The sequence below is a fragment of the Motacilla alba genome, chromosome 1 (genome assembly GCF_015832195.1).
Source record: "Motacilla alba alba isolate MOTALB_02 chromosome 1, Motacilla_alba_V1.0_pri, whole genome shotgun sequence".
NCBI lineage: Eukaryota > Metazoa > Chordata > Aves > Passeriformes > Motacillidae > Motacilla > Motacilla alba.
Genome location: NC_052016.1, coordinates 53,484,476 through 53,507,444, shown reverse-complemented (window position 1 = coordinate 53,507,444; position 22,969 = coordinate 53,484,476). Strand labels below are relative to the sequence as shown.

The 22,969-nt window shown below is 40.1% G+C and overlaps 1 long non-coding RNA gene across 1 annotated transcript; it reads right to left on the bottom strand.

Moving 5' to 3' along the window:
- Window positions 1-206: 206 nt before the first annotated feature.
- LOC119709401 lies at window positions 207-20,063 on the bottom strand. The gene is made up of 3 exons (XR_005259350.1): window positions 19,918-20,063; window positions 502-561; window positions 207-309 (listed from the first exon to the last, which is right to left on the bottom strand). It is a non-coding gene; the product is annotated as an uncharacterized LOC119709401 (long non-coding RNA).
- Between the last annotated feature and the right edge of the window lie 2,906 nt (window positions 20,064-22,969).

The following is a 22,969-nucleotide window of genomic DNA, read 5'->3' as shown; positions in this document are numbered from 1 at the left end:
CACTTTCATTTCTAACAAAAGAATCACGATAGAAAATACTCCATGGCAAAGTAGCTTCAGCTAGCCCAACTGCCACCCTTTCACTTAATCTGGAAAGACGTGATCCAGCATGCTGTCAAACAAAAATCCTTCACTTTTTATTTAGCATTCTTATAGAATTAATAACATACAATGGGGAGTAAAGTAGAAAACTTAGTCTGTCTGTTATGAAACAAACATCGTCCGCAAGATGCCATTTTCAGAGATTGATTTCATCTGTTGTTTGGTGTAGTTTTTAATCTGATAAATCTTCATGCAAAATGAGATGACCTGTGAATGGTAGAACACATTTTTTACCTTTTGAAAGTCAAAAAAATATAACAGGTGTTAAATGGTTTATATAATTTCGTTCCCATTTTCTTGCGTTCATTCAAACATTTCTTAAGGCCAAATCTATGCAGGCAGCAATCCCATTTAGCTGACATTGTGGCTGTACTCTGTGCCAGTCCATCTCCTGGTTACCTGGAACTGCTGGAGCATGGAGGTTTTTTGTCTCTGAAGCATTTACTCATGTTCTTCTCTCTGAAAAAAAAAATATTCAAGGATAATGGAAAGAAGCTCCATGTAGGGCTCATCTCAGCATGAGATCAGGTTGCAACTGGAAATCAGAAGTGCCTCAAGGTCAGATGTGTCTGAAGGTATTCAGTAACAGATTTTTCACTGATTTTAAATACTTTTGTGAGACTGTAAGAGCCCCGTCACCAGAAACTGAAAAAGGCCAGGGGCATATCCTCGGGTATTATAACTCAAGTTTTCCAATCTGCTGAACTGTTAGTGAGGTCTCTGATATGGATCCAGCCTGTGGCCACCTAGCTGTTCCCAAAAATACCTTGCATTTGGGAGTGAATGCAAGTCAGGGACCATATCCAGGAGGAGGCAGGAAAGCAGCTCTCATGGCATGGAGGAGAAGAGGGCAGAACAACATCTGTGCCTGCTCTTTGGTGACAGGTATTGCCAGGCCAAGAAGGCAGCCTGAGGAATTCAGCAGGGTGTGTTCAAAAGTGGATTCAGTACACAATATTTGGGGGTTCTGATATGGGGGTTTTGATTTTTTCTTTTTTTTTTCTTTTTTTTTTTTAAACTGAGGGTACATTTGAGAGCTAGTGGATGTGATTGACCAATAAACCCCTACAGTGGAATAAATCTCAGAGGAGATGGGCAAGAGCAATGTGCCCATGAAGCTCAGAGAACACAAAGCAGTTGACTTTATCTCAACACAAAGAGGGCCGGAGGGGATCTTTGTCTTCAATAAGTAGCTATCAGCAGTTGAGTGGATCAGCCCTTGGTTTAAATGTCTCCCTGAGTTATCCAGACCATTATGAGGGGAGTCAGCCCGATGCAGAGTATAAAAACTAAACTAACAAAAGAATTTTGAAAACAGTGGGCTTGAAGTGGCTTCAACACACTCATCCCTTCCTAGAAACTGGGGAAGTCCAGAGTCATGACAGTGAGACATGGAGTCACATAATCATAGAATATCTCAAGTTGGAAGGGATCCATAAAAATCATCGACCCCAGTTCCCTGCACCTCGCAGAACTACCACAAACTAAACCATATGATTAAGAGTACTGTCCAGACATTTCTTAAACTCTCTTCCAGGGGCTGTCCACCATCTCAATGGAGAACTTTTTGCCTTATGTTCAACTTTCCCCAACACAGCTAGTACAGCTAGTGAGCCTATTATAGACACCAGTGATGGGAATCACACTGGTATTTTGACTGAACTTTGTATTGCAACTGCTATTATTTGCTAAGTGTGACTTACATAAGTATTGTGTTATCAGAACATTTTGAATCATTCTACTAAAAAAGAAGTCCTGTGTAATATAAAAATAACTAATTTGCTATTAAGAATAATTCCCTCCATGTGTGGAATATCTAAAAGAAGCTGGTCAGAGAATATTAGACTCTACCATGAAGATCACAGCTTTTCTTTCAGCAAAGACTGCAGCACCATGGACCACCATCTCTGAATTTTGGGCTTACCTGTATCAGCTGCCAAAGTGCAGGCATTCCTTATTCCCTAAGTCATACTAAATAGGGACCTGGACTTCTAAGTCCCCTGTGCACAAATACAAGTCATACCTACAGTCTTTGATTCAATCATCCCTCAATTCCAGTCAGTTTGCCTATGATGACACCAATGTCATGATGTCTTCTGGTCCAGATGGTAAATACTTTTTACTCATTTAGGAGGTTTATTTTTCCCTTCTCAAATCCAAACCTACAGGACAGTGTATTTATTTTAACCCATGGAAAATGAGGACAGCCGATTATAAAGTCCTGTACCTTTTGAAAAACACAGGACTATACACAGCAGACCTGCCTTGGATCCCTGCAAGGAGCAGCAGGCCCCTGATCTGGGCTAAAATTCACATTTGAGCACAGACATACACCCACTCAGCACGGGCAGGAGACAAACTTGGGCTTTAGTCAGAGCTCAGACCCAGACCAACTCCTTAGTCAAACTTATCTATGTCACCATGCCATTACATTACATCAAAACAAATTAACTTCTGAAGAAGAATTTCATCCCATTCTTCAAAGATTTGAAGGTCATCTGGAGACTGAAAATAGGCAAAACAGTATCAAAGAATCACAGAATCATCAAGGTTGGAAGAGATCTTTAGATGAACTAGTCCAGTGGTTAACCCAGCACCACCATAATCACCCCTGAAACATATCCCCAGGTGCCGCATACAGACATGTCTTGGGTGCTTCCAGAGATGGTAAATTCACCACCTCCCTGAGCAACTCATTCCAAAGCCTAATCACTCTTTCAGTGATCTTTCAGTGACAATATTTTTTTTTCTGTTTTCTAATCCAAACCTTCCCTGGGGCAGCATAAGGTCATTTCCTCTTGCCCTTTCACTTGAGACATGTCAGAAGAGACCCACTCCCACCTCACTGAATCCTCCTTTCATGTATTTGTAGACTGCAATGAGATCCCCCTTGAACTTTCTCTTCTCCAGACCAAGAACCTCCAGCTCCCTCAGCTGCTCCTCACAGCACTTGTGCTCCAGACCCTTTCCCAGCTCCGTTGCCCTTCTCTGGACACGCTCCAGCCCCTCAATGTCTCTCTTGCACTGAGGGGCCCAGAACTGAGCACAGGATTGCAGGTGTGGCCTCAGCAGTGCTGAGTACAGGGGGACGGTCACTGCCCTGCTCCTGCTGGCCACACCCTGGCTGATCCAGGCCAGGATGCCATCGGCCTTCTTGGCCACTTGGGCAACTGCTGGCTCAGAACAACCTACTTATCTAGCAAGCAAATGGAAAGAAGTGCTACTGTATGTACCACAGTAAAACCTGAGGAGTGCAGCCATGAGGCACCAGCTTGCTTCCCTTCCGCGACACTTCTGCTCTTGCAACTATTTGAGTGCTGTACAGCTCATGTGTACTCTTCTGATAAACCCTTGATGATATTGACTGTCAAACAAGCTTCTTGAAAGAATGGTGCAGTTCAGCATTTGGTCTTCCATTTTGAGCTGCAGCTTTCCTGCTTGCACATCTAATGCATGCAGGGAACACCACTAGATTCCATCCCCTGCTTCATTACTATCACATCACAAGAGTCTTAAGGGAACATTCTACTTAAAATCTGTTATACCCATCTTTATTTTTTTGTCTTCTTTTCCTGCATCATTTTTTTCCCCTGGTAACAGAATAGGTAATGTGTAAACAATTTGTTAGCTGCTCCAGTGCTAAAAGTGGTAGTGTTCTTCCAGATTTATAAGTGTAACAAAAGGAATAGCAAAGACACAGAAATTGGAAATGCTTTTTTTTAAACTAGCTATCTGATGCTTATCAAATCAAGAATGGAAAACTTCTTGGTGTGTACATGTATAACTCATGAGACAGAAGAAGTTGCATCCTTGATGTCTCACCACTCATGCAAAATGGAGAAACTATTTTGTAGACAAGGCTCTGTGCTCCTTAGGCATGTTAGAAACCTGAGTTCTAAAATCCTCTGAATATTTTTTTAATTTTGTACTATGCAAGAAAATGAATTAAAGTACAATTCTACTCCAAGAGATAACTGTAGAATCAGCACCTTTTTCACACTTTTTTATCATTCCCATCCACAAATACAGAAACCTTTCTTCTTCCAATAGTTATAATGGGAGATTTTTTTCTATGTCTTATTCCTTTTATCACTGAAGCAGTCATACTGGTGAGATAGTTATATATCATTAACAGCATTACAAAGCCAAGCACAAACTCCCACAGAGTAGGGAGATACAAGTACAAAATGGAGACAATGGGTGACACAACCCAAGTATCTGAAAGGAGAGTTTTGCCTGAGAAACATTTGTCCTGGAGCTGAAGAGGGTCAAGACAACAGGACTAGTTTAGCTTTCACTCCCCTTCTTGATTTTATACCTCTGAATATGAAAGAGAGCAGACTAGGTAGTCATTGATTAGAAATATGTGAGTTACAGTAATAAAAAATGCCAAGAAGTCCCTCTAATATTTTTTTCTGATCAAAGCTGAACACTCAAAAATTCGTCCTGAGACTCTCTTTGTCATCAAAACTCTCTCTGCTTCCAGAGGTGATCCCATTTCTGAGCCCAGCAGAAGCTTCATGCAGCAATTTCATGGGCAGCTGACCTGGTGCAACATCTTATTTCCACTAAAAAAAAAAGGCATTTCACTCTTCCTCTCTGGTCAAATTCCTTTCCCTTCCCTTGTTTTAGTTGACTTACCTTCCACCAGGGTGCCTGGTTCACAGAAGAGCCTGATGAACCAGCACAAAGTAAACAGCTAGAAGATGACCAGAAGTGATAGAGGAGGGTGGCAGAAGGAGGGACCTTACATTTTCAGCAACAATAAGCTGTAATAACATTCACTACCTCTCAGGGAACCACAACCTAAATTAGATGTGAAGAACTGGGCGGTGCCTATCTTTTTCCATTGTCTCTAAGCAGACCCTACAGCACTGACTTGGCTCAGACCTCCAGCTTTTAGACAGCAACCCTCTGGTGAGATCTGTCCCCTTCAGCAGTACTTGATCTGCCAAGGCAAGGTGGACTTGCTTTGATTTTGTCACATTTCAGCCAGGGACATCTTTGGGTCCTCTTCAATCTGTACTCAGTAGCACCACAGTGATTAAGAAAAGAGAGAAATATAAGCAAATATTTACAGAGAAACTTCAGATTTCAGCCTAATTTTTGAGCACTCTGAGAGCAACACAGGCATCCCCAGGAAGATACATTGAGTTCTGTGAAGACACTTGAAGCTGAATCCATTTTCACTTATTTCTATTTTCATTTATATTTTTACAGCAAACTCATTTCCATACATTCAGCAGAGTTGAACAAGATCAGAGAAACAAGTGCATTGTTTCAAAGGTGGAGAAGGCTAGTGTCAGGAATGAAGGTGTGCAGAGTGTGTGGTAAGGTCAGATGTTTGACAGTATTTATGCACTGAAAGCAGGTCAGACAATCTGCAAGAGATGAAAATTGTCCTTCTGACTGCTCCCTTCAAAACCCTTGGTCTTTGTTCACTGATCTGATTCCAGTGAGATTTCTGTGAAAGTACAGGTGGAAAATAAAGCAATGAATCACAGTACTGCAAATGTAACTACACATTTGCATTACAGACTTGGATTTTTAAAGAGGCAAGAAAAAAACAAGAACTGCGTGTCAAACCTGCATCTCTTGAGGCTGTCTCAGCATAACTGCCTCTAACTTGCTGAGCACCTTGGGACTCATAAAAAGATGTTCAAGGCATTTTTTATATACTAACATTTCAGTGGATCAACTAAAAGACCAGCATGCCGTGCATGGAATGAGAAATACCAAGAGCTCAAATATGAAAGCAATGAGTTCAAGTGAGCAGAACCAGAAAAGAATAGGTCCAGGAAACAGAATCTTGGAAAAAACAGTCTTTTTTTTTTTCTTATGATCCTAGTTAGACTGACATTTTGGGGGGATTTCCAGATACTATAGGGTTAGTGGATTGTCCTGGAAAGCATTGTGTGATGTTTTTTGTGACTTTCATACAAAAGGTATTTGCTGACCACTGACTGAAATATCTCCTGTGCTGTGGAAGATAGTCCCAGGGTTCCACAATTCAGGTTGCATATGCAAAAATATTTGTGATTGCCTGAATCAAAGTGAACCATTCTGTATTGAGACTATTTCATTTGTTGCTAATAAACCATTGATACTGATGAACACTGCAAATATCTTTACCTTTTAAGCACAAGCTTTTAAAGGAACTGTTCACAACATGCCTTGGTAAGAGAAATTTTTCTTGGGTCTTCTCCAATCATTCTTGCTAACGTGCTAAGTTCTTTCATCCATTACCTTAGGAATAGGCAACACACTTTAATCTAGAAGGTGGTTTCCTGTCCCTTCATTATCTGGTTCTTTAGCAAATCTTTCTGTGTTAAACTTCATTTTTATTACTAACTGAATACATTAGGACTTAAAAATTTTGCACAGCCAAAGTAGGTGTGGTACTATTTATAAATCAAGGGCAAGCTATGCAGTTTTCATAAGGTGGTTTATATTGCATATTTGAAATCTGGAGGTGTTTCAGGAATGTATCATAAAACCACCTTCCATAAACTGTCTCTCAGGAAACAGTAATGATAACAGAGGCAGACAGATCTCACTTTAAACAAGTTACCTTGTACCCTTGATATACTAAATTTCTGGAATTTTTTTTACCATATTGAAAATCTTTCCAACTTTTTGAAGTCTTATCAGCTAAGTTTTCAGAAGATTCACTTTACTGCTAAGATTTCCAAACACTCAGTAATGTTGAGGCTATATAGCTGCATAAATCTTGCCTCATAAATTTTACAGATTTATGAAAATCCTAATTGTATACCATACATAAAAGTAAAAACAATTCCATATATAAAATAATAAACATACACATACTAATTAAGCTTCCAAATCCCAAAATGGTGAACTTATAGATGCCAGAAAAAGATTTCACATGTGTGCTGTTTACTAAATGTGAACTCTAACTTTTCTGGATTTTACCTCACTTATTATTTTCACAGAAAAAATGTGTGCAAAGCTTTATGTCTGACAATGTGGGTGTCAGAAGTCTGAAAAGGGTGAAACAAATTGGAAAAATAGAATGAAAATATATAAAAACCTGTAAAATTACTATGTTCCCTGACTGCAGGCAAAAGCTATATTTAGATCTGGTAACCATAATGGGATATTGGTTAGAAGATGAAGGACAAATTTCAATACATGCTCATTACTTTAAAGAAATTACACCTTACAGTAAGTCTTTTATATTGAAAAATTACAGTAGTTAAAAAAAAGTAATGTCTTTAGTGCAGAAAGTAGTTTACCTAGCCTATATCCTTCTGTGTTTATGTTGCTGCTGTTGGATATAACTGTGTAAATAAGGAATGCCTTTCACAGCCAAGGTTTTCCATTTTTTCTATGCTTCAGTGAAGTCAGTTCACAACATCATGACCAGTTCTTGTGTGAAGAAGCCCTGGGAGAGTTCTATTTTATTTAACTATACTGAAATATTTTTCTTGCATGTTAAATACCCAAGGTCTAATAAAACCTATTTACCATCTGACATTTATCTCACTTGGGGTTTTTTTTGGTGGGAGGCCTTGACAGCCCAGAGGAATAGCTAGGATACCACAGATAAAACTCAGATATTGATTGTTCACAAAGGAGCATTTCTTCCAACTGTTTCCTGAGTATTTGAGTTATATCCATGTTAATTGAAACACAGCACACATACAAAGTACAAACTAATTTTATTCCTTTACACGATTCCTTCATTTTACACTGACATCATAATCATTCTGACTACACGAATATCTACTGAAAACCATCTGGATTTGCAATACTAAACACAAACAAACACCCATAAATCAGAAAATCTAAAGCAATAAAAATAAACTTTTCCAGATTCCTTTGTAATGAATAGGAACTACTGCTTTGAGGAACTTTTTGTGTAACTGTTCCGAGAAATTGCATTATGGACCTTGGAATATAATATATATACAGCTTGAAGTTATTATGTTTTGAAAGACACCATGTCATTGATGCTTAAAAAACACTAGTAATGAGATAGAAACATCGAACACAAAAAAAAAAGCTTTACTGGGACTGAATCTTATTCAACAGGTTCAGTTTTCATCCTGATGCACTTGATGTGAAGCCAGCATAGCAAAATGTCTAAAAGGAGGTTGTCTATTCCCCCACCTTCTCTTCCCACTGTCAGCCCTGTTTCAAACTGTCCAGCTTGGAGTGTTGGTTTAGTGAATTGATATGGAGTCTGACAGGACACAGAGACAGCACAAGGTGAAAGTCAAGAATGGATGGTGAAGAGCAAGGTGGATGTGAGAAACTGAACTCTTTATTTTGTGTAGGGTGGCCATCCTCCCCTGTGAAGCTGTACCCTCATCTCTCTGACACAGTAACACCTCTTATGCACTATTACACCAGATCTTGGGAGCCAGAGCTTAGTTCCAAAGGAAAATCACAAAGACTTCTGGATACACAGCATTTCTGTCTCAATGTGCTTAACAAAGACTTTGGTAACCTTAAACTTCCTTACAGATGGAGAAAATAAGACACAAAAAAAAAGTTGTTGGGGTAGAGCAAAGACCAGAACTCATGTCAACTGAAAGCTAGTCCTGTTTTCTGACTGCCGGTTGAGAGAGGTTTAGACTGGGGAGGAAGAAAAACTTCTTCTCTGAAAGTGTTTTCAAGCACTGAAACAGGCGGCCTAAGGAAGCTGTGGAGTCATTATCCCTGCAGATGTTTAAAGGCATGAAGTTGTGGCTCTTAGGGGAACAGCTTAGTGGTGGATTTGGCAGTGCTGGGTTAATGGTTGGACACACAGGGACCAGGATGTGACATAAGGCAGCTCTGCTATTATTGCAAAGAAGAAGAATGGCTGAAGTGTGTTGTGAAGCTGAAGTCACTGCGACGTGGGCTTTCAGGTGCAGACCGAAGAACAAACATTCCCATCACGTGGAAGACTCCTCTCAAGTGAACAGTGGAAGGATTTCTTTACCAGAGTCATTCCACCAGCCACAGCTGATCATTTTTTAGGCCTATAAAAAGGCTTTTCATAGAAATTAGCTTGGAAAGCAGCAAACATGAGGTAATTCTGGTTTTCATACAAAGGGAGCTTGAAAGCAGGTCAACAGCTCAAGTGTGATGGAGTAGGAGGGAAGAATGACAAACTCCACAACTCATCAGCCTATAGTGCTTTTAATAAATATGCCTGCTGCTTTCAGGTTATATCTAAAGGATGCCCTCAGGAAAAGCTGGTGTGTGGATAGATAGCAGCACAGGCATAGGGCTGACAGATTGACTCAAGATAGGTCTCAAGCCACAGACAGATGGAAGTAACAGAAAAAAGGAAAAAGAGCCTGAGACATGATGAGCCCACTGCTTGGAGGACATTTCTGTGAGCAGGCAATCAGCCCAACAAGAGCAAAGGGTTATATGAGCAGATGTAGCTGTTTAGGTATATTGTTAATAAGAAAGCAGGAGGAATGTTGGTGTTGGTCTTAAAGGACTAGTGAGGCCTTGAGCATACAACCCACCAGCCTTCACATTTGGGTGGAACTGGAGGGTGGATGGAACCCCCAGTGACAGAGGTGACAAATGGCAGAAATGCTAAATGCCAGCCCATATCTACCCCCATGAGGGGGCACTTTGTCTGCTGGTGGAGACTGTGACCCATCACAAGGATTTTGAGGAACTGAGTTCTTCAAAACTAACTACACCAAAGAGGATGTGTGTGTGGTCATCACCGACATTTGGATTATTCTTAAATGAAGCAGCAAAGGGGAGGGCTCTCTAGAAATTATATACCAACAAGAAAAATACATTAGAAGGATACTGGGAGCAAGAGGAAAAAGAGGTACAGAAACACAAAAGTTCTCAGAGAAACAGGAGATTGTCAACATACAAGTTGAGTTTGAGCTTGCAAAGAGAAGGAAAGTGAATGGCCAAAACATTTGTTTCTATAGCAAAGAAGAGAGAATTAAGTAGTTAGCTATGCATTGACTGAAGAGATGCTAAATCTAATTAGCTATATATTTCCAAGATCTATGTGATTATTGTGTCTTTGTTTCAGAGCAGATCTGCTTCATGATAAAACATGGACATGCATGTGGTCCTCAAACTGCTGACCTCTACAAAGGACAAGGTTTTGAGCACTGAAAACACCCCTTGTTATTGCCTTAGGAGCAGGCACATTAGAATCACAGAATCACACAATCACAAGGTTGGAAGAGACCTTCAAGATCACCAAGTCCTACAGCCCTAATACCTCAACTAGACCATGGCACTGAGTGCCACATCCAGTCTTTTTTTAAAACATCCAGGGATGGTGACTCCACCACCTCCCGTGGCAAGCCATTCTAATATTTTTATCACCCTTTCTGTAAAAAACTTTTTCCTAATATCCAACCTATATTTCCCTTGGTCCAGCTTAAGACTGCGTTATAGAACCTAAAAATCTGTCTTCTGTTATAATTTTCATTTTGCTGAGAAAACTAGAACATAAGAATGAACACACAGCATGGGAGTTTGGTAAATCCATCCTAACAAAAAGTCCAAGAAAAGGGAAAGCCTAGTTCTTAATGTGAAGAGAAAAGGAATCTAGACCTTTGGAACCTGATTGTTTGAATTCAAAACCATATACAACTTGAAAACAAAATGCATGATAGGAATAATTGAAGACATGGAGATAAATAGAAGATGGGATAAAAGGTTACCTAAATTAGCATACCAGACTCAAAAGAAGTCTTGTTGTGAGAGATCAAATTTTAAAAAAAATTATGTATGAGATACAATCTTTCTTTGTAAAATTAATCTGGAATAAGTGGGGATTAATACAAGAATTGTAAGGTGCACCAGGAACCAGCTAAAGACAGCGAGCAAGTGGGGAAGTACCTTGCCACAAAAATGTTGGCTTGTTAAAGAAATTTTCTGATAACAGAAATTTGGAAAGCATTCTTATTAGGGAGGAGAATCCAAGCAAACAGGAAGAACTAGATGACCTTAAGGAGTGAAGCAATTGAAATGGGATAATATTTAATGGTATCAAATGGCATGCTCTGTACCTAAGGATTTATAAGACAGATTTATGCAATAAACTAGGAGCACATCGATTCAAAAGGTGAGGAGCACACCCTGAATGTGCTAACTACCCACAGGATCTGTTGCCAACATAATGCAACTGTGACCAAGGTAGTGCAAGCCTGAAACCTACCTAGGGCCATTTGGTGCTATTGCTAAAATCCTGGGAGGTCATGATTAGGCTATTATATACTGTCACAAGGAAAGTTTCCTCCACCCTAGATTAGGCATCTAAAAATTAGGGATTTTAGTAGGAACAAGTTATCCAAGACTCTTCTATATATGCTGAAAAGAAATCCAGAAAGCCATTAATCTCAGCCTATAGTCATGTCTAATACAAATGTAAAGCTCTGGCTTCTGGAAGTTTCTCTCATCTTTTCCTCATTTTTGAGCATAAGGGTGTGAACACCTCAGATGTGTGAAAAATGGGTAAGGTAAATCCAGGTCAGGAACAAAAGCTAAGGAACACAGCCTGGCCCTTTCTGCCAGGAACAAAATATACAAATTGACTTGATAAAGTCTGAAAGTAAAAAGATGCATTATCGTAGCCATGAGTGTTTACAGATGTAGTGAAAAAGTTCTAAGCAGGCTTTAAGATGAAGACCAGTGCCAAAGGAGACCAGCAAAGAAAGAAATTGCATTAAACGACTTTATTCAGTCCTGTGGAGCTACATTTAAACCTTGCTAGATATCCACTCACTGTTTAATCACATCTGTGCTTCACCAGCTCTTTAGAGATAGTCATTCAATATTATAGACAACTTCATGACTTCATGGTACTTGCAGTATATTTATAGCATACACCTTCCCAAAGTAAAACACTGTGTGTACAAAATTGTCCTAGACTGGCCTGTTCGTGTTTGTCAGCGGCTGGCAAACCACAGTGTTTGTCAGTTTGCTAAAGTCATCTTTGTTTTGCCATTATCTTTCTTTGTCTCTCCTCTAGACACAACTTGGCTAAGAATCTGTCTGAATTTAAGTATCAGTACTAAATTGTTGTGAAAAATACTACTTAACACATTCTAAACAGACATATTGTAGATGACAATAAACATAAATCTTTGAAAATACCCTGCAGAGTAAATGACAGAACTTCAAATAGAACTGTTCTGCTTGATATAAGGTTATGCCATTATTATGAATTGTGCTTCAGCACGTATGTTTCTCAAATACTCTATGTTTCGGCACATATGTTTCTCAAATACTCCATGTTTCCGCATTATTTTGCAACCCTGTGACCTAGTCTAGCATTAAATCATAAGAAGTTCAGCCTCTGTGTTTTATCCTGGCCTGTAAAACACACACAACATTACTGTTTCATAAACAGGAATAAGACATTTACAATTCCATGCAATATATCTGCACAGCCACTTACATTTTGTCTCTTTCTTAAACATGACCTCTAATATGTGACATCAAGAATAATCAGATTCATGTATCCTTTCAACATCTCATGATTTTCAGAAAGATTTAAAGCAGAAATTAGAAGATTTGTTCATGACCACACCCTTCCCAAGCTCTAACCACAGAACCATTCTTTGGCCAAAGGACTGGGACAGAATCACTTACTTCCTATACATTTTACTTGCTAATGCAAGCTGAGATATAAAGCCTAGGACAAAGCCTTCTTTCTAGGTATACAGCAGAGCCCTTTTGAAGACCCCAGTGAGATTGAAAATTCCCAGAAAACAGTGTATTTGCGGAGGTGGCTTCAATATTCTGCCTGAAGGTGCCCGTGTGCCATCATGGCTCCCTGGAATGGCTGACCCATAAAAAGTCTGCCAGCCAGTTACAACTGGTGGGCAGTGGACCTATTGCTTGACTTCAACAGAAACAAACTGCAAGAAATTTATTCTGGATTTTTTTTTTTAAGAAAATCAAGCATATATGATGGCAGTGTCAATCCCCTCGCTAACCCCTGAAGCCACTGACAAACCTCAGCCAAACCTGGAAGAGTTTCAAAAACGAATTAATTTCCTGTAAGTCGGCAGGGGAGTGGTGGTGAGATAGAGGAGGGAGATCCCCAAGGTTGTCCCTCTGGAAGGGGAAGGGCAGAACGACACTGCAGGGAAGCAGCAGCATTTGGTACCATTTGCTGGGGAGCAGCAACCTCTAGATGGTTATTCTGGCTTTCAAATTCCAGCACCATCTTTTGGAAGCAAAATTCAGGCTTGAATTGAAAAGATGCACAAAACCAGTCAGCCACTGACAGGGTCTGCTTAGCTGAAAATCCCTAGGGAAAGCTGCAGCCCAAGCACAGCAAGCACCAGCGCCTCCAGTGCAGCCCATTCCTGCTTCTTGTCAGCAGTGGAGGAAGAGCAGGCAGTGGCCTCCCTGTCCTCCATTGTCCTTTGGTACAGCCACCCAAGTGGATCACAGCAGGGTAGACACCCACCAGATAATCTAAATATTGCTTTCCTTTTCCTTGAAAGAAACAAAATTCATATCCTGATGATGTGTCCCCTTAAGGGATAGCTCTCACTACCCTACGAAGATTGTAGTTTCTTCCAAAACTGACTTCAAATTCTACAAGATACACTGGGGGTATCATTTCAGTAACGGCAGTCATGGAAAACTTCTGTCGAGTTCTCTAACAAAAAATCAAGGTCTAAATTCCAGACTATATAAATACATAAGTAAATAAAGAAGGCAAATCTTTCTGTACTTTGGTTTTTATTGAACTATCTCTCATCTTCCATCTTTTGTGAAAGGTTGTAAGGCAGCTGAAATGGAAAAGCTTAGCATCACTTTTCAGAGAATGGGGTACAAGGTTTTTGCATGCTCAAGGTAACCCTGTTTTACACTATCACCTGTGAATGAGCAGATTCTGAGGAATGTTGGAAAGAAAGACCCTTTATTCCTTCTCCAGTTTCACAGGAACAAGTCTTAGATGTTTATGGATGTGCTTAAATTAAGCAGAGTTCTCCAGAAGTGCAAAAAAAGGAACACTTCTGTGTCAGCAGGATTCCCATATGATCACAATCTCCATGGAAGGAGGGAAAAAGTTTTATTATTTTGTGCAAATATCTTTCTGTGGAAACTAAATAGAAATGGTTTAGTAGACTGAAATTGCTGTGAAGGCTTCCAGTTCAGAGCAAACTCCTGAAATTTATTACAAATACCAAAGGCCAAAGGGGAATGAACTGTACTTCAGAGGTGGAATGAAAGAATCTCCCAAAAAAAACCCACAATCAATGTGTCATCTAGGCAAATTAATATCCCTACTCCCAGACAGATTTTTTTCTGAAAAGGAGGGAGAAGGGGTGCTATTTTGAGTCATAGGGATACTTCAGAATTCAGGGTTTAATTGCACTTTAGACATACAAGCTGTTTTAGATATTGCTTCTTTCAAATAGTTCAGACCTTCCTTCCTTGAAAGTTCACATCTTCATAATGCCATCTAGTAATGCTTCATAAAGTACGTGAGAACCAACAGAGGTAGAAGTCCAGTTTTGCAAAGACACAGATTTAGATCATTAACACACACCCCAAAAAATTTTTAAAACAAATAATAAATAAATAAAACAATGAACATGTTCCACTCCCAAATAAAACAACACCGATCTTTCTTTCTTACTTCCTGATTTGCTAATCATCAATAACTGGGAGAAAGCAACCAATGATGTTTATGCCTGCACGTTGGATGCTGCCCTCTGGGCAAAGGCCTGGCACCTTCCCTCAGGTGCCACTTTCCTGGATCCATGTCAGACACTTGAAGTAAACAAGGAAACCCTTGGGGAGAGGCAGCACAGGGCAAGGACAGGGCTGGTGCTGACATGCTGGCTCTGCACCTGCCTCACACCCTGGCACCTTTCCCACTCCCTGCCCTTTGCACACCCAGGTATGACAGGCTGGGGTGCTTTTCTGAGAAGGTTGTATCATTAGCTCTGGGGGCAGGGGGGTTTTCCTGCCCTGTGTTTGCACAGGACCTAGGAGGCTGGGTCTGGATTTCTGCAGGGCTGCTGGAATAAAAACTTGAAAATAGCAAGCAGCAACGGAGCTGATGGCAATTGTCCAGTGCATTTACCCTCCAGGTCTGGCAATGTTGAAAGTTCCCTGTGTTACCAAGGAGTTCCTCGAGTGTCACAGGTCCTTGCTCTGATAAATTAGTGTCTAATCCTAAGGGTGGCTCATTGGTTTTCAGTTTTAGGCCCTTAATCTCCTTCCCTAGCTCAGGAATCTTCTCACCCTGCACCCAGAGAGATCATCACTCATTCCCTTGCCCAGAGTTACCAAACAACGTCCAATTTTTTAGTAAAGATGTCAAAGTGTCTGTCTAAACATCTTCTGGTTTTGGCCTGAAACTGATATGGGTTGAAAGTCTTCAGCTCTTCCCTAAATCTTGACAGTTGGCTAACAACAAATAAAAAACATCCCAGTGATTTACTATGTCGATCCCACATTGTTGTGCTCTGTGTTTCTTTAAGAAAGGTGCGAGTATATGTGTAAGAGTCTTGAAATACAGTGGTTGCCATGGCAATTATCTGTGTTTAGAGAGTGGAGGGGAGTAAAGTTCCATGTAAGTGGTCAGAGTAGAGTGCAAGTTAAACATGCCTCTTTGCAGGTCTAAATTATGTACTTTTCTCTCCCCGCCCCATCCCCCCTCCAAATATTTGTGAAAATATGCATAGATTGTCTGATGAGCTCCAAACTATTCTTGCAACAATGCCAGACTTTTTTCTCCCCCTCAATATTCCCACTTGCCTGTAAATCCTGTGAGAATAAAGCATAAGGCTGCAGAATTGCCCATCCACACTCCCATCCAGGAGTTTCCTTATCTGGTTCATTTCTCCTTAATGGGACTGAGTGCATTACTCTTACAAAACTAACAGATCAAAAATATAGGTACACCTAATGGCTGTAAATTTAATTGGAAGGGAATGTTATATAAGTATAAATCATCAGGACAAATATCCCTTAGCATTTATTCTGTGCTTTACATTTTCTAATTACTCCATGGATTTGTTGCTTTAGAACAAATATGCATTGTGCCTGGAGCTGGAACATCTATTCTCCATAAATCTTTCTCCTCATGTTCTCTCTCATTTTCATTTATCAACCTAGATTTTTCCCCATTTCCTCACATACATGATAAGGATATAATTCCCAGCCTCCACGTGCCTGCACACAGCCTGTGTAGTTATTTCCCAGGTGTTCCACACTCGAGGTTGGCTATAAAGCCCTTTGCTCTTTAGCTTTCACATAGGAATATTCTAATGTTTAAGGACAGTGATGACAACAGAAACTGTAAAGGTGATAGTTGCCTGCTGCTCTGATTTCACAGGGATAGTGTTCACTTCAGACTCCACAAAGCAAATGGCAATTTTCAAAGTAATCACAAGTGAGACTCCATTCTGGCCACCTCCTGAATGCCACTTCTCCCAGAAATATTTGTGACGGTAACAAAACCAGAATAAAAACCTTGCAGTAGGCCTGTAAGCAGCAATGGTTACACTGGGAATGAGCCACTGCTTAATGCTGATTTAGAATTCACATATAGCACTGATGTGCTCCGCTTGAATATAGAGTGAATTCAGCAAAGGAATTGACACCATGACAGTTTGACACAGTTGCTCTTTAAAGCGTGTTGCTTGGGGCTTCTTTAAATATTAATGGGTAGATTGCAAGATGGAAATACATGATTAGGTACTTTTGAAACACTGGATCCTGAGGCTCTGCTGGTTTCCAAGCAGCTGTTAGTAAGGGAGCCATGGGTTCCAGCAGCTCTGAGCGGAGGAAAGGAAGCTCTATATACTTTTAGATCCAGAAGGGCCATGTTGGAGAACACTGAAGGCACTTCATCCTTCACTTTCCATCTTTTACCAGTGTTTTGAAAGTTGTAATAATCTTCCTCTGCAAAAGAACGGTGGATAATTTTATGGTTTTTTAAGAGGTGTCAGGACTAAGCTTTACAAAAGAACCAGAAACTATTTGGTCCTTGTCTCACTGTGTTTAACCCAGTTTCACATGAGGCAATTAGTGACATTGATAAACAATTCAGTTGATGAAGGAAGAAAAACCAAAGATTACCAAAATATGATCACAGTTATAAGATATGTGACCAGCATGATGCCTCCAGGGCGAGCAGTTTTATAACCCCCTCTGGTAGGCAGCATGGGAAGGGAGGTTTTTTGGGAGGGATCTAGGCAAGGTAAGGGTGGTGAACGGTTGGAGAATAGACGTAGGAAAGGTCTTTCATGATTACGGGTGTACTACTATTGGAGAAGTAAATATGCTGTACTGCTAGATGGTGTCCTTTGCCATTATGTTAGGGCTTATATTTCCAGAGCCTGAAGAATGGCAGATCACAAGCATCACACCAACCACTCATTCACAAAGAAAGCACTGCACCAGTAAGAACTTCTCTCTGAGCTGGACTGATCCAGTAATACACCTTACCAATTAAAAGGCTCTCCCAAAACTACCACCTCACAGAAATCCCATTTTACAACTAGGCAATGCACTCTCTTCCCTACTGTCTAATTTACTGCCCATGTATTGCTCTTCAGATTACTCTCTTTATATATCTAGCTGATTCAGTGAGCATGGGAGCATGATGCAGACTCACTGGACAGTGTGATGAAGCTGGGTTGCATTGCTTAGATTATCTCAGTGTGTGTTAGCTGTTTCTCAGGGTCGATAAAGACCCTGCCCCATAGGTCCTGCTGTCTAATGGTTCTATAATTACAGTAACCTTTGTGAAGCTGTAGCAATAAATAACATTTTCCATGAGGCTAGTACCGTTTCAAAAAACAGTGACTTGCATATGCAGGGTATGACTGCTTTCTCCATCAGCTGAAGCCACATCATCTACTCCACCTTGTCCCTGTGGCAGGAGGCAGCCATAAGCTAGTCTGTGGTTTAACCTCCTTTCTGAGGACATGGATTAAATCTGTATTGTTCTGCTCATGTGTATGCACGGGGTCTGAAAATACTCAAAGACAAAAGTGCAGGAGAATAAGATGAGTAGAAAAATGGCAGAGACTAAATGGGAAAACTGTCCCAGTTACCAGGCAGTCTGCCCAGCGCCTGTGAGTACCTCAGGCTTATCAGGTAGGTTTGAATGAGGCAGATTAGAAATGAAGAAGGTATCTGGGAGAGGGGAAAGTCATCTCATCTCAAAAGTATTCTGCACATTGATGCAATTCAGCGAAAACCTGTGTGGCTAACTGTCCTCTTTGACTCAGGAAGGAAGGTTTATGAAACTCCCAGTGGCCATGTTAGCACCAGGGCATGTGTGGTCTGGCCTCCTCCACTGTGTGCCACCCAGGAAGCCCTGCCACACTTGCCAGGACTGTGGGTCAGTTTTAACTTTAGTTTACCTTTGCACTTTCACAGTATGCCCAGGCCAGGGATCAGCCCCGCTGTGGGTTCCATGCTGGCATTTAAAGCCCTCCAGGATAGACCCAGCAGGGTCCTTGCTCACGGGGGAGCATTAGGAACATGATTTACAGGCATTTCACCCCTCCCTACCACACCAGACAAGAAACTATGCACAGCCCAAGTTTTCAGCCATTTACTGCTCTTTCATAGAGCTCAGTGTTGGTTTTAGCTTTATGGAAAGTATTAGCTATTACAAAATAACCTGTAGATAAGATCATGACATAAGGAATCTTGTATTATTTCAGTAACTATCCATTTTGTGAAGTCATGAGCATTTTGGCAAATCTGGAAAAATACCTACAATGTGTTCTGCAAACATTTGCAGCCTTGCACAATAGCTTCTTCTTTTTTTCTTTTTTTTTTTTTTGTTTTTTTTTTCCAGGACTCTTTGCATACTTCCAAAGTGGTTTGCTGGTTTGGGCCCCAGACACTTGGGTACTCTGTAGCTCATTCACGTGCTATAACGAGGTAGTTTGTACTAGATTTTCAATTTAGTTGCAGAGCTTTGTCCATTTCAGCAAACTTTCTTCATGAAGTAGAAAATATAAAGCTGGAAGCATTACAATACCATAACCATGAAACACAGACTTCCTGCGTGTCAGTCTACTTTAAAAAAGAAATAGTGTCTGTCATTTGTAAATTTCAAAATAAATTAAGTGTATGGAGGAAGGTACTAAAGAGAAAACACCTTAAAAACAAGTGAGGAAACTCAGTCTTTTTCGTTCTGTGAAGTGTGACAGCATATGGTAGATAGTGGGTGGCTGTTCTAAACATAACATGTATGTGTCCAACCTAAAATGTTTTATTGGTTCCTACTTATGAAAGCAGCAGCTAAAAATGACTGATGACTGTTCTTTCTATATCAGCAACATGTAAAGGCCCAAGGAAAAGAAAAATCAGTCTTTAAACTCATAAACATCTTTAAACAGCCACAAAATTCTGTTTAACGTACCATTTTTCCCAAGGTACCTCAAGTTTAATGTTTCCTCTTTGTGAAACCATAAGATTACAATATTTTTAAATATCACTATTATTTTCAGATAATACTAAAATATGTCCAGAATAAAGGGGAACAATCTTCCCTTTTCCCAGAATTACTGTAGCTCTCATCTCAATATCCTTTGAGAGTACAGATATCTAGAACTACATACTCATGTTAGTTTAATACAAGAGAAAATACAAGCCACAACTACAAGCCTCCCAGAGCTACAGGACAAAACAGTTTTAACCCCATCTTCATTTCAACTCAGTACATTATAAACGTGAAAGTTTTGCAGAGAGCAAAATTTCCCCATTGTCTCCTCCTTTTTTTCCCTCTGAGAGTTATTATCATGGAAGGAACTGAGGCTGAAACTGGGAAATCTTACAGTGTGCTCCAAGTAAGTCCAGTTTGTTACTAACCTGTCTTCCTGTGGCAGCGACTCCTGCGTCTGAGGATAGCTGCCAAGCATGCTCCCTCTTCCTCCCACACAAGTTTCATCCTTGTGGTCAGCTGTTTCTTGGAAGCTGGGGAGCATAATTGATATTGCAACTATCACACTGTGCGCAGAGTGAGCTTACACAACTTTCTGAACACGCTTTTCTTGCCCTCTCCACCCACCTTTCTCTAAAGCTATGTGTTTGTTGGTAAAAGCAGGATTCAGGTGTCAGTTATATGGGTGGAGCTCAGGTGCTTCTGCAGATGCGTGTCCCAATCCTCCTCCAGCAATCAGACTGCACCCAGATGACCATCCCTTTGAGTGACCTCAGTCCAGTGGCACAAGGGGCACTATCCTTGGCCCTGCACCAACAGCAACACTGGCATTACTGCCTGAGAGCAACCTCTCAGCTCAAAGAGGGTCAGCAGCTAGCCAGCTGGCTGGAAAAGCAGGGAAGATGCATATGCTGCACATGTGCCTCCCAAACCTGTCTCAGCTCTCAATTTCACCTCCCATGCAAATGAGGTCCCCTGGTTACTTGGGATTCAGAAAGCCAAGTCTGCCCCAGCAAGTGTGGGATAGCTCCCCAAAAGTGCTGGCTGGAAAACAGATGAAGCACATTTTGTGACTTTGTCCCAAAACAGCACAGCAAATTTAGGAAGAACATGAGTTTTGGAACAGATTCAAAACTGTCTGTTTGGGGTTTGTGGCTGGATTTGTGGGTTGTTTTTATGGTTGGCTGATCGGGTTTTGGGTTTTTGGTTGGTTTTTTATCAATATGACACAACTCCAAGCCTTTCCAATGACAGGACTGCACAGCCGTTCGTCAGACAGTGCCTCACCATCAGTAGGACTGGTCTGCACCAAAGGACTCTGTAGAAAAAGAGAGCTGCACCAAAGGATTCTACAGAAAAAATACTGCTTTGCGTTTGCAGTGTTAGCCCTGAGAAAGGAGAAAACTCACCCAGCGGCTGTAGTAATGACTTTTATCAGAATTAGAGCATGAGAAAATCATTTGTGTCTTTCCTAACATGATTCGTCCAAGTTTGGAAGAGGAAACACTGCTGACACACTATGTTTTTTATTGGTTATTATTCTGAGAACCTCAAATCTTCTAATTCATAACCTAACATCTGCAGCCCCACATGTGGAATTTTTATTAAAACTTTTTTTAAATTAAACATTGACCTGACAAAACCTTCAGATAGCTTGATTTTTATGAATTCTGTGCACTTTAATTTCATTATTTATGATGAATATAACCTCAAAGGCTTGTGCATGCGGCTTTAAATGCCTGCAAGATTCTTGCCCCAAAAGATGGTAATCTATGTAATACAAAAATCTCTGAGTGAAGGTATGCTGATTATTGTGAGGGAAATGCAAAAGAAAAACAGCCACAACAAAGACAAGTGTGTAAATTTGGTTGCAATAATATGTAATACATACATGTACCTTATGTACTTGAGGTTAGTTTTATATAGCACCTTTCAATTATTTTACTGATGACAAATATGTTTACACAGCTCTACAGAGCTACTTGGGAAACTTTACATAGCATTGCAATACAGTGGGGAGATAAATCCTGGTTATACAGGGCCAGCATTATCCCTGCTCATTGCAGCAACTGGGAATTGAAGTCACTTAAAATGTAGAAGGAAGCATTAGGTCACAGAATGCCTCAAAATACTGAGGAGAAAAGAAAGGTTTTCAAAGAGTATTCATCTTCTTGGAAACTATTCCCAAGTTACAAAATAATCAGTGATAGTTAAAAAATCTTCTTCTAAAATTCTCTCTTCTAAAATTATGAAAACAAGCAGAATTCATCCCACTTTATTGTAACTCAGAGTGGTTAAGGACAAAATTTCCAACAGAGTTTCAAAGATGGTTTTTTGAGAGCATCCTGGCAAAGAGTTTGCTCCACTGCTTTTCTTTGGTGGGATCGAAGGAGTTCTGTTATATTAAAAGTTTTATATTTTGATGGATACTGCAATTAAAGTCATACTTTATTAAATCACTGGAATATAGTAAATGTAATTAAATATGGTTTAAATTAAATGGTTTGGAAGGAAAATCTGTGTAATCATTGTCAAACAATATTTCTTCAAAATTAAAATTGCTGTTTTAATATACAGTTCTTTGCATGTCTTATATGAATTGTCCAGTTTTGCTGTGTTAAAAGACCAAAAGATCCATAGAAAGTGTTCATGTGGAAAGTATTCGCTCTCTTTGCTTTTTAAGCATTTTTCTCTCACTAGTTCAAATACTAATTCACACTGCATAAAATGGAGAAAATCCCTGAACATCTGCAAACAGGGAAGAACTTCCCAGATTACATTAGATATCCTTAACACAGCACAATTACATATTTTCAATGGAAAAGGTGACCAATCAGCTTAAATTGCTCAACTGAGTGAATGGAGTCAGCTTCTCTTGAACCAGGAAAAGTGGATGACACCTGACATAGATGTTTGTTTTCTTCTAATAGGTTTCTCCAGGATCTAACCATGATTTATTTAAAGTGGGAGTACTGACACAGTTACAATTTGAGAAAAATATTTTCACTGAAATTATTTTCAGTTTTCACTGAAAATAATTTTCACTGAAAATAATTTTCACTGAAAATAATTTTCAGTTTTATTGAATGGACTCCACCAATAACACTGGGAGAAACAAATTAATACTACAGGCATTTAAAAACTAGTGATAGCAAGTCATGAACCAAATCACAAATTTAATTATTATTTCATTATAAACTGCACAAAGAAAATGTGTGGTATATCTTCTGCCTGGTTTCTGCTGAGGCACTTGCTGTGGTGTCATACAGGAGATGTTACGTGGATGGGGATGAGATGGGCAGAGAACGAGCTCATGGAGGTGCAGTGGGTTATGCGAGGAAGCTGCAGACCCAAGGAGGACAGGGAGTGGAGATTTTCAAGGCCTGGTTTTAGAAACATCTCTTTAGAAACATCAGCAGCGATGCAAAGGATGCCTTCAGCACAGAAAGGAAGAGCACATAAATGAGATCCACTGCTGAT